The 11,510-nt window shown below is 39.2% G+C and overlaps 1 protein-coding gene across 2 annotated transcripts in view; it reads right to left on the minus strand.

Moving 5' to 3' along the window:
* PRKCB (protein kinase C beta) overlaps positions 1-11,510 on the minus strand; it is a 707,688-nt gene that overhangs the window by 19,515 nt on the left and 676,663 nt on the right. The gene's annotated exons all lie outside the window — the stretch shown is intronic.

Raw genomic sequence — 11,510 nt, forward strand, 5'->3', positions numbered from 1 at the left:
TGGAATCTCTAATATGTCAAGGTTACAATGTCTTACCCCAAATCTTTCCTGAACCCTCCCACCTACAAGGCCAGTTGTGAAAACTCCGCCCCCAAATCACTTTGTTATACTAAAAATTCAGTTTATGTAGTACTTTAAAAGATTTATCTCATTCATCCTAACAACAACCCTGGGAAATAAATGCTATTATTATTCCTATCTTCAAAATGAGAAAATGGATGCAGATCGAGGTTAAGGGGCTTGAATAAGCTAGTCAGTGTTTGAGGATGGATTTGCATTCTGGTTTTCCTGAATCCAGGTCCATTATTATCCCCTGCATCACCTACTGCATCTAGGAATAGAGATAGCGAATATATATATAAATATATATATATATGTACATATATATATATTTTGTTTTTATTTAATCGTGTATGTTATTCTCTCCTGACCCAAATTAGCTAGCTTTATTGAGAGTCCTCTAGAGTAGGAAATACATATTCCCTTCTCATCAAGTCCAGTTCACTTTCAGATAGCTGTGATCAACAGGAAGCTTTCCCTTAAATCAGACTCAGTTCTGCTTTCCGGGGTTACTTGAAACAATTTTTCTTCCAAATGACAGCTCTTCATACATGAGGAGGACTATCAGATTCCTTCCTACTACCCCAAATCTTATCTTCTTCAAGCTAAGTCTCCCTGCTTCCTTCATTTGAACCTCTTGGGGCCTGAACCTGATCCCTTCATCATTCTGGTTGACTCCCTCTAGACACTGTATCTAGAGTGAGGGTTCTTTACCATTTTTACTTCATGGACCTTCCTTTGGCAATCTGCTGAATCCTATGAGCTCTTCTCAGAATAATGTTTTTAACGGTATAAAATAAAATCGATAGGAAGTCAATTATATCTAAACATATTGGAGAAAAAAACTAACAACAGAACAAGTCCATAGAGCTCAGGGCAAGAACCTCCACACTGGCTTATTAATGTCCTTTCTCTGAGAGCTTGTATAGCAGATGCTTTCGGCCATCTATTGAGAATAGATTCCTCACCTCTGGGCTAACTTTCCTTCACAAACACAATGACGGTACATGATGCTCAGAAATGGGAAACCCAACTCTTCTATTCTTTCTGCTTCAAGGAGAGAATTACTTGAGCTTGGAAGGAAGAACCTGGACATTCTGAGGTCAGTTTCCTTTTAACCAAGCTTAGACTTGACCAGAAGGAAGAATATATTTATTTGGGGAATGAGTACTTGTTGAGTGTTGAGTACTTGTCCTCCACTCCAAGGTACTGTCTCTTAATTCCTTTTACCTCTTCTTCCCCACTCCCCTCACTTCCCCAAGGCTCTGTCTGACTTTATCCCCTGTCTTGGGTGCTCCTTTAAGGTTGTAATTATTAAAGGCCATATTTCCATAAGGGACATCTGATGAAGATAGCCCAAAAGGCAATGGTACATCTATCTACTTAATTGATACTTGAATTTTTAAGTGAACTAGCTATATGGCCTTGGGTAAATCATTTTACAGATGAGGAAACTTAACAGTATTATCTATTTTATGGGGGCTGTTGTGATGATCAAATGAGGTCATGGAAGTAAGTTGTTTTATAACCACAAAATGTCCTATATAAACACAAATCTCTAATTCAGGGATTCTTAACCTATTTTGTATGTCATAGATGCCTCAGAATAATTTTTTTAATTCATGATAGAAGGAAATGTTAAACTTCAGTTAGAAGTTAGTGAAAATAAAAATAAAAACAGAGGGCAGCTGGGTAGCTCAATGGATTGAGAGCCCTCAAATCTGGCCTCAGACACTTCCCAGCTATGTGACCCTGGGCAAGTCACTTGACCCCCATTGCCCACCCTTACCACTCTTCTGCCTTGGAGCCAATATACAGCAATGATTCCAAGATGGAAGGTAAGGGTTTAAAAAAAAAAGAAAAAATATACATCTTTTTCCCAATGAAAGTTCAGGAACCTCCTGAAATGAATCCCTACATCCTCCCTCCTATGGTGTCTATGGACCCTAGGCTAAGAACTGTCACGATCTTGGGGATCCCAGAATTGGGTCTGAGGGATAGGATAGCAGGAAGGGAGGAAAGACTCTCACACTGGCAGGCTTATAACAATCTAGCTTTATTCTACCATGTACCTCTATCTGGCTTCTGCTGTCCCAGCCTCTCAGCCAGAAACAATGTGCATATTTATCTACTCTCTACCAAGGTAGCTCATTAAGGGAAGCAAATGGTCAACAAACATAGTTTTGACTAGAGCCCGGCCTCTGGAGCCAGGGAGGATATTTCTCTCTGCCTTCCATATCTTTCTCAAGGTTATGTTGCTCTTTTCTTTGCACCTGTGTCCTCTTCGTGAACTTACAGGATAGAAGAGGGAGATTTGGGGGGTTTAACCCCTTGGTCCCCATAGTCCCCCACAAAGAACCCCTATTCTAATGATTACACCTTCATTAAAATCTCCTTTTGAGCCTACCCTCAAAAGGAGAATCCATAGCTAAGCCAGTGGAATATAAATTCTGGTAGTTTCTATCACACTGAAGAGACTATAAGTACAATGATGGACAGCATGTGTATCAACCAAGGACCTGCTTAGCCAAGTCTGGACACATTCATCACTAGAAGATTGGCCACTGAATGAAAATCTGTTTGGCTGGAGCTGCTCACAAAGACTGTCTGCTGAGGCATGGAGGGAATGAGAGCCATATTAGAAGAACTAGTGAACCTCCACATCAATGAAATGATGAATTCTTGAATTGTTGAGTGTTACCCATTCTCTTGATTCATAGATATCATCTTAATTCAGGCTCCCATCACTTCTACTTGGAACACTCCACTAGCCTCCTAATTGGTCTCCTTGCCTTTCTCTTACCCCTGCAGTCCATCCTATATACTATTTCTAAAACAGCTTTCAGATCTAATCATGTGATTCTCTTATCCAATTTTACTCTGTTGACTTCTTAATATCTCTAGGACAAATATATAAGATCCTCTGTTTAATTTTTAAAGTCCTAAACAACTTGGCCTATATTCCCATTCTCAATGGACATTGCTCGTCCTCTTGCATTCTGTGATACCATGAAATTGGCCTTTTTTTCCTGTTACTCACACAGATACTCCATTTCTCAACTCTGTGTCTTTGCCTTGGCTTTCCCATACATCCAGAGTGTAATCTCTCTCTTCTCTAACCTTATAGAGAGCTTCTCTATGTTTAAGTTTCAATTCAAGCACAATCTTCTCTCTGGACTCTTTGCTGACTGCCCCTAAAAACTAGCAGCCTCTCTCCCACAATGACCTTGAATTATGCTGCTTTGAATATATTATATTTATTCAATTTATATTTATGCTGCATATTATTTTTATATGGACTTGTCCTCCCCNATATATATATATGTACATATATATATATTTTGTTTTTATTTAATCGTGTATGTTATTCTCTCCTGACCCAAATTAGCTAGCTTTATTGAGAGTCCTCTAGAGTAGGAAATACATATTCCCTTCTCATCAAGTCCAGTTCACTTTCAGATAGCTGTGATCAACAGGAAGCTTTCCCTTAAATCAGACTCAGTTCTGCTTTCCGGGGTTACTTGAAACAATTTTTCTTCCAAATGACAGCTCTTCATACATGAGGAGGACTATCAGATTCCTTCCTACTACCCCAAATCTTATCTTCTTCAAGCTAAGTCTCCCTGCTTCCTTCATTTGAACCTCTTGGGGCCTGAACCTGATCCCTTCATCATTCTGGTTGACTCCCTCTAGACACTGTATCTAGAGTGAGGGTTCTTTACCATTTTTACTTCATGGACCTTCCTTTGGCAATCTGCTGAATCCTATGAGCTCTTCTCAGAATAATGTTTTTAACGGTATAAAATAAAATCGATAGGAAGTCAATTATATCTAAACATATTGGAGAAAAAAACTAACAACAGAACAAGTCCATAGAGCTCAGGGCAAGAACCTCCACACTGGCTTATTAATGTCCTTTCTCTGAGAGCTTGTATAGCAGATGCTTTCGGCCATCTATTGAGAATAGATTCCTCACCTCTGGGCTAACTTTCCTTCACAAACACAATGACGGTACATGATGCTCAGAAATGGGAAACCCAACTCTTCTATTCTTTCTGCTTCAAGGAGAGAATTACTTGAGCTTGGAAGGAAGAACCTGGACATTCTGAGGTCAGTTTCCTTTTAACCAAGCTTAGACTTGACCAGAAGGAAGAATATATTTATTTGGGGAATGAGTACTTGTTGAGTGTTGAGTACTTGTCCTCCACTCCAAGGTACTGTCTCTTAATTCCTTTTACCTCTTCTTCCCCACTCCCCTCACTTCCCCAAGGCTCTGTCTGACTTTATCCCCTGTCTTGGGTGCTCCTTTAAGGTTGTAATTATTAAAGGCCATATTTCCATAAGGGACATCTGATGAAGATAGCCCAAAAGGCAATGGTACATCTATCTACTTAATTGATACTTGAATTTTTAAGTGAACTAGCTATATGGCCTTGGGTAAATCATTTTACAGATGAGGAAACTTAACAGTATTATCTATTTTATGGGGGCTGTTGTGATGATCAAATGAGGTCATGGAAGTAAGTTGTTTTATAACCACAAAATGTCCTATATAAACACAAATCTCTAATTCAGGGATTCTTAACCTATTTTGTATGTCATAGATGCCTCAGAATAATTTTTTTAATTCATGATAGAAGGAAATGTTAAACTTCAGTTAGAAGTTAGTGAAAATAAAAATAAAAACAGAGGGCAGCTGGGTAGCTCAATGGATTGAGAGCCCTCAAATCTGGCCTCAGACACTTCCCAGCTATGTGACCCTGGGCAAGTCACTTGACCCCCATTGCCCACCCTTACCACTCTTCTGCCTTGGAGCCAATATACAGCAATGATTCCAAGATGGAAGGTAAGGGTTTAAAAAAAAAAGAAAAAATATACATCTTTTTCCCAATGAAAGTTCAGGAACCTCCTGAAATGAATCCCTACATCCTCCCTCCTATGGTGTCTATGGACCCTAGGCTAAGAACTGTCACGATCTTGGGGATCCCAGAATTGGGTCTGAGGGATAGGATAGCAGGAAGGGAGGAAAGACTCTCACACTGGCAGGCTTATAACAATCTAGCTTTATTCTACCATGTACCTCTATCTGGCTTCTGCTGTCCCAGCCTCTCAGCCAGAAACAATGTGCATATTTATCTACTCTCTACCAAGGTAGCTCATTAAGGGAAGCAAATGGTCAACAAACATAGTTTTGACTAGAGCCCGGCCTCTGGAGCCAGGGAGGATATTTCTCTCTGCCTTCCATATCTTTCTCAAGGTTATGTTGCTCTTTTCTTTGCACCTGTGTCCTCTTCGTGAACTTACAGGATAGAAGAGGGAGATTTGGGGGGTTTAACCCCTTGGTCCCCATAGTCCCCCACAAAGAACCCCTATTCTAATGATTACACCTTCATTAAAATCTCCTTTTGAGCCTACCCTCAAAAGGAGAATCCATAGCTAAGCCAGTGGAATATAAATTCTGGTAGTTTCTATCACACTGAAGAGACTATAAGTACAATGATGGACAGCATGTGTATCAACCAAGGACCTGCTTAGCCAAGTCTGGACACATTCATCACTAGAAGATTGGCCACTGAATGAAAATCTGTTTGGCTGGAGCTGCTCACAAAGACTGTCTGCTGAGGCATGGAGGGAATGAGAGCCATATTAGAAGAACTAGTGAACCTCCACATCAATGAAATGATGAATTCTTGAATTGTTGAGTGTTACCCATTCTCTTGATTCATAGATATCATCTTAATTCAGGCTCCCATCACTTCTACTTGGAACACTCCACTAGCCTCCTAATTGGTCTCCTTGCCTTTCTCTTACCCCTGCAGTCCATCCTATATACTATTTCTAAAACAGCTTTCAGATCTAATCATGTGATTCTCTTATCCAATTTTACTCTGTTGACTTCTTAATATCTCTAGGACAAATATATAAGATCCTCTGTTTAATTTTTAAAGTCCTAAACAACTTGGCCTATATTCCCATTCTCAATGGACATTGCTCGTCCTCTTGCATTCTGTGATACCATGAAATTGGCCTTTTTTTCCTGTTACTCACACAGATACTCCATTTCTCAACTCTGTGTCTTTGCCTTGGCTTTCCCATACATCCAGAGTGTAATCTCTCTCTTCTCTAACCTTATAGAGAGCTTCTCTATGTTTAAGTTTCAATTCAAGCACAATCTTCTCTCTGGACTCTTTGCTGACTGCCCCTAAAAACTAGCAGCCTCTCTCCCACAATGACCTTGAATTATGCTGCTTTGAATATATTATATTTATTCAATTTATATTTATGCTGCATATTATTTTTATATGGACTTGTCCTCCCCATTAGACTAGAAGCTCCTGGGAAGTAGGCATTGCTTCATTTTTTGCAGTGCCTAGCCCAGTTTCAGGCTTATAATGGGTACTTAATAAATGTTGATGGGTCAGACACAACATGGTGTAGGATAGCCCAAAGAAGATTAAAATTGGGAATTTCAAATTGGAAATTGAGAAAAATTTAACCAACTAAATAGAAGTGCAATAAACATAGAAAACATTTGGTTTTCTAGGTCAATACTATATATATCAGGGATCTTCATGTATGGTTTAGTAGTCCCATTTCTATTTGAGTTTCTCACCACTGAGTGATGTTCGGAAAGCTGGCTTTAGAGTCAAGAAAAATTGGGTTTAAGTCTCATCTCTAGATAACTTCCTGGGTGCCCCTGGGCAGATCATTTAGTTCTTAGGACTCTCCCTCCTACAAAGCTCTAACACTAAATTGTAGAGCAAGTGTTAATCTGAATTGATAGAAAGAGTTTCATCAACAGGAATTTTTTATTCCAATGAAATTATAGGTCTGGTCCAAATGAGCGATAAAAATTATTATTATTGTTACAAATTCCACACCCTCTTCCCAAAGAGATCCATGATTTCTCTCTTAAGTTTTGAGACTGAAAACACAGTGTGTGGAATAGAGGTGAATTTATAAACACATTCAAAGTTAGGCTGGATGGTACCTAAGATAAAGAACTCTGTCCTGCCTTCCTGAGGCTGCGAATTCTTCAAGGGCAAGTCCTAGTCTCAGGAACCAGACAGATGTCTGCTCCCCATGGGCAGACACCAAAGGTTAGAGCAGATTGTCTTCACCAAGGAATATCATTTCCAATTCTCCTTGTTTTCCTCTGACCCCTCACTGAATCAGAGCTCTTCGAAGGCAGAGAACAACTAAATTAGTAAGTTGGAAAAAAAAAAGATGGGAGCAGCTGGGTAGCTCAGTGGATTGAGAGCTAGGCCTAGAGATGGGAGGTCCTAGGTTCAAATCTAGCCTCATACACTTCCCAGCTGCGTGACCCTGGATAAGTCACTTGACCCCCATTGCCTAGCCCTTACCACTCTTCTGCCTTGGAACGAATATACAGTATTGATTCCAAGATGGAAGGTAAGGGTTTAAAAAAAAAGATGTTCAACTTATTCTTGTTTAGCAGTATGGTAGGGAAGAGAGAGAATTGGACTTCATGTTACAGATCATAGAAGGTTAAAGAGTCTTTAGAGGTCATAGTCATCCCTTCTTTCATTTTATTCATAATAAATTTTAGCACAAAGAAGAGAAATTACTGGTCCAAAGTCACATAGCCAGTAAGTGGCTGAGCTTGAGTGCCCAAAGGGAAGTTCCCTAAGGGAAAGGATTATTTCTCTTTTGTCTTTTACCCCCTGCACCTAGTACAGGGCCGGACACATAATAAGGGATTCATAAATGATCATTTCATTAAATAGTCATTGAACCTGATCAAACTTTCTAGGGAAAGGGAACTGAGTATTTTCTAAAGCACCTCCCTCCCTAATGGATCAGCTATTTGTATATCAAATCTAAATCTGATTCTCTATAACCCCCAAAGACTTTGCTCTATGTTTAAGCCATACTACCTTGTTTGTTGTTCCCCCATATACAACATTCCTTTTCCTTTTCCAGTTCTTTCAACAGGCAGTTGTCTATACCTGTGATGCCTTCCCTCCTCATATCTGACTCCTAGAATGCCTTAGTTTCTTTCCAGATTCATCTCATGGGACACCTCCTACATCAATGCCTTTCTTACTCTCCATCCCCAAAGTTGTCAGCCTACTGTCCTTTCTTGACTATACATATTTATCTGAGTATTATTGTATCTCTTAAGTAGAATATAAGCTTCTTGAAGGCAGGACTACAGGATTTTTTAGTATCTATAGTGCATTACATATTGTAGGTATTTAATGAATTCTTTTTGAACTGAACTCTTAGTTCTGTGCTCTGGGGCAAGCAGAACAATTCTAACATGGCAGACTATTATGTTTCCCCTAAATCTTCTCCATTATAAATACCTCTAGTTCCTTCAACTGAACCTCATGGTCTTTAGTTCCTTCATAACCTTGGCCCCACTTGAATGTGATTTGATCGGTTATCAAATGTTCTTAAAAATATGGCAACCATAACTGAAAATTGGGCTCCATATGGGGTTTGACCAAGTTATGGTAGAACATCATCTCCCTCTCTAGGCACTATGCCTCATTCAATGAAGCCTAGGACTGCATTACTTTTTTGGGGGGACAGGGATCCATATCACATCATTAACTCTTATTAAACTTATGGTATGTTTGAATCCCAATATTTTTTTCGACATGAAACATCATCTACCCATATCTTCCCACTGTATGGCTTATTTCTTGAACCAAAGCACAAGACTTTACATTTATAACTATATGATATTTAGCCTATCAAAGTCCTCTTTGGATCATGTCTGCTATCTATTGTGTTCGTCATATCTTACAATTTTGTCATCTTCTGCTTTGATCGCCATCTTGTTTGTGCCTTCATCTGATAAAAGTTCCCAATAGAACAAGGATAAGGGCAGAACTCTCCACTTGGCATTAATCAAGTAATGACTCTGACTTGGTTCAATCCTATGTATCCTCCTTGCTATACTCTTATCTGGCCTAACCATTTCCATCTTGTCAGCAAGAGTAGCACAATAGATTTTGGTAAATACTTTACTGAAATCCAGGTAAGGATATGTTTATGGCAATCCCTTGATTTAAAAGTCTAATAAACCTGCCCTAAAAGGAAATGAGGTTATTCAAGCATGACAGATTCTTAATGAAGGCATTTTGGCTTTTAGTCTATACTATTTCCTTTTCAAAATTGTCCTGCATAAATCGCATAAATCATCCCTTTAATAATATGTTCTTGACTTTTTCCAGGAAGAATAATAATAACAATATCAACAATAATCATTGCCATTTATATAGCACTTTAAGGTTTATAATGTGCACTATGTATAATAAGTTTCGGATGGCAAGAAAGCCAAATCATTGATGATTTAGAACCATGGTTTCAAACTAAATAGAAATGAGGCCACTCAGCCATACAGAAGGATCCTTGCCAACTGAATATTGACTTAGAAAACCATACATTAACATTATCTATGCTCTAGGATATTTTAATGTATTTTGTTAAATACTTGTCAATGACATTTTTTTTTAAACCCTTGTACTTCGGTGTATTGTCTCATAGGTGGAAGATTGGTAAGGGTGGGCAATGGGGGTCAAGTGACTTGCCCAGGGTCACACAGCTGGGAAGTGGCTGAGGCCGGCTTTGAACCTAGGACCTCCTGTCTCTAGGCCCGACTCTCACTCCACTGAGCTACCCAGCTGCCCCTTGTCAATGACATTTTAACCTGGTTCAGTCTGTACTTGGGAGAATAGGAACACCTTTGATATAGAGGATGGCTTTACCATTCCCTTGAAGGGAAATGGGCCTAGGGCTACATAAAATAGGTGTCACTTCCACTGACAATCTTCATTGTTTATAATATGCTTATATTATAATATATTATGTAATATATATAATATACTTTCATCATAACCACTCTATGAGGTAAACAGAACAAATATCAATATTCCAGTTTTACAGATGAAGAAACTAAGGCTCAGAAAGGTTATGCCAGATGAGGCAATATTTGTAAAAGTACCTAGCCCAGTGCCTGGAACACAGTAGGTTCTATATAAATGCTTGTTTCTTTCTCTTAAGTAGCCCAAGGTAATGTTTTTTTAATTAATTAATTTGTTTGTTGGCTACATTAAACTTCCTAGATATCTCATTCCCTTTCCTCCTTGCGGTAGAGAAGGTATCACTTGACAAAATTTGTATAAATTATGACTTTCATGTTTCTGTTTATCAGTCTTTTCTCTAGAGGTGGGCATTGACGAGTTAGTCTTCAAATATTAATTCTGTAGCTGTATATAATGTACTCATTTTGCCTTTCCTAATTTCATGTAGGTGTTTCCATAACTTAAAAAAATTACCCTGCTCATCAGCACAGGAATATTCCATCCCAATCATTAGAGCTGGTGTTAAAGCCAAGATTTGAACCCGATTCCTGAATTCAAGTTCAACCCTCCATCTATGCCACCACCCTGTTTCTAATGAAGACAGAAGAGGAGAGCCACTCTCTAAGGTACCTTAACCCACTCCTGGATGAAGAGACACAGTGGTAGAATGCACCATGCAAGAATATACTGTGCTGCTGTCTGCCTTGTGGTGTCAATGATTTATAGAGAGAACACTTACCCCCTTAGGAGTTAGTTTGCTCCATCCTAGTATTGACCCTGACTGTTAGAGAGCCCGTTTCTTCCTCCCCATTGTTCCTGCCATTCAAGTAGCTGATACAGGTGCTATCTCAGAACTGGAAAGCAGGCATGAGCTTAGAGGAAGGCTAGCCTAGGGCAAACTCACTTCACCTTGCTCAGACCCCTGCCATCTTGATCTGTTCACTACCTGCCTCCAAACCTTTCCTGTTCCACACAAATACACATAGAGCAGCAGGGAATTCTCAGGTGGAAATCTTGCTTTCCTCAGGATACAACGGACAAACCACTCCTCTCCAGGGACACGGAATAATGTAGAGCATGGCATCTTAGACCTTAAAACCATCTTAGTGATTTTTTTAGAACAACATCCTAATTTTGTTGATTGGAAGATGAGGAAATTGAGGCCCAGATCCAAAGTAACTTGTCTATCATCACACAGCAGATTCTTTGAAAAAATGGGACCAGAACTCAAGTCTTTAGACTCCTAACTTGCTATCCTTCTCACTATACTACAAAGAAGAGCCTAAATTCTCATAATACTGGATGCCTTGGAGAGGGGGTACAGCACAGTTCCTTGGAAAAAGGGTTCTGTCAGAAGCTCACCTAGTAGGTAATTAGAGTCACGGATTGGAAGCAGCCAGTTCAATATAACCAGTCTGGCATCTTTGATCTATGGTGGGCTTTCTAGGTGTTGGGTTTGCAGTTATGTGGGTGAGGTATTTACAGCTTCCACATCTGAACTCTGGGGCAAGTGGCTCTGCCAGTTACTAGACAGTAATCCTCTTTCCTCAGCAAGTTTTATTATATTTACATTTTATATATATATATATATATATATATATATATATATATATA

The sequence above is a fragment of the Gracilinanus agilis genome, chromosome 1 (assembly GCF_016433145.1).
Source record: "Gracilinanus agilis isolate LMUSP501 chromosome 1, AgileGrace, whole genome shotgun sequence".
In the NCBI taxonomy this organism is placed as follows: domain Eukaryota; kingdom Metazoa; phylum Chordata; class Mammalia; order Didelphimorphia; family Didelphidae; genus Gracilinanus; species Gracilinanus agilis.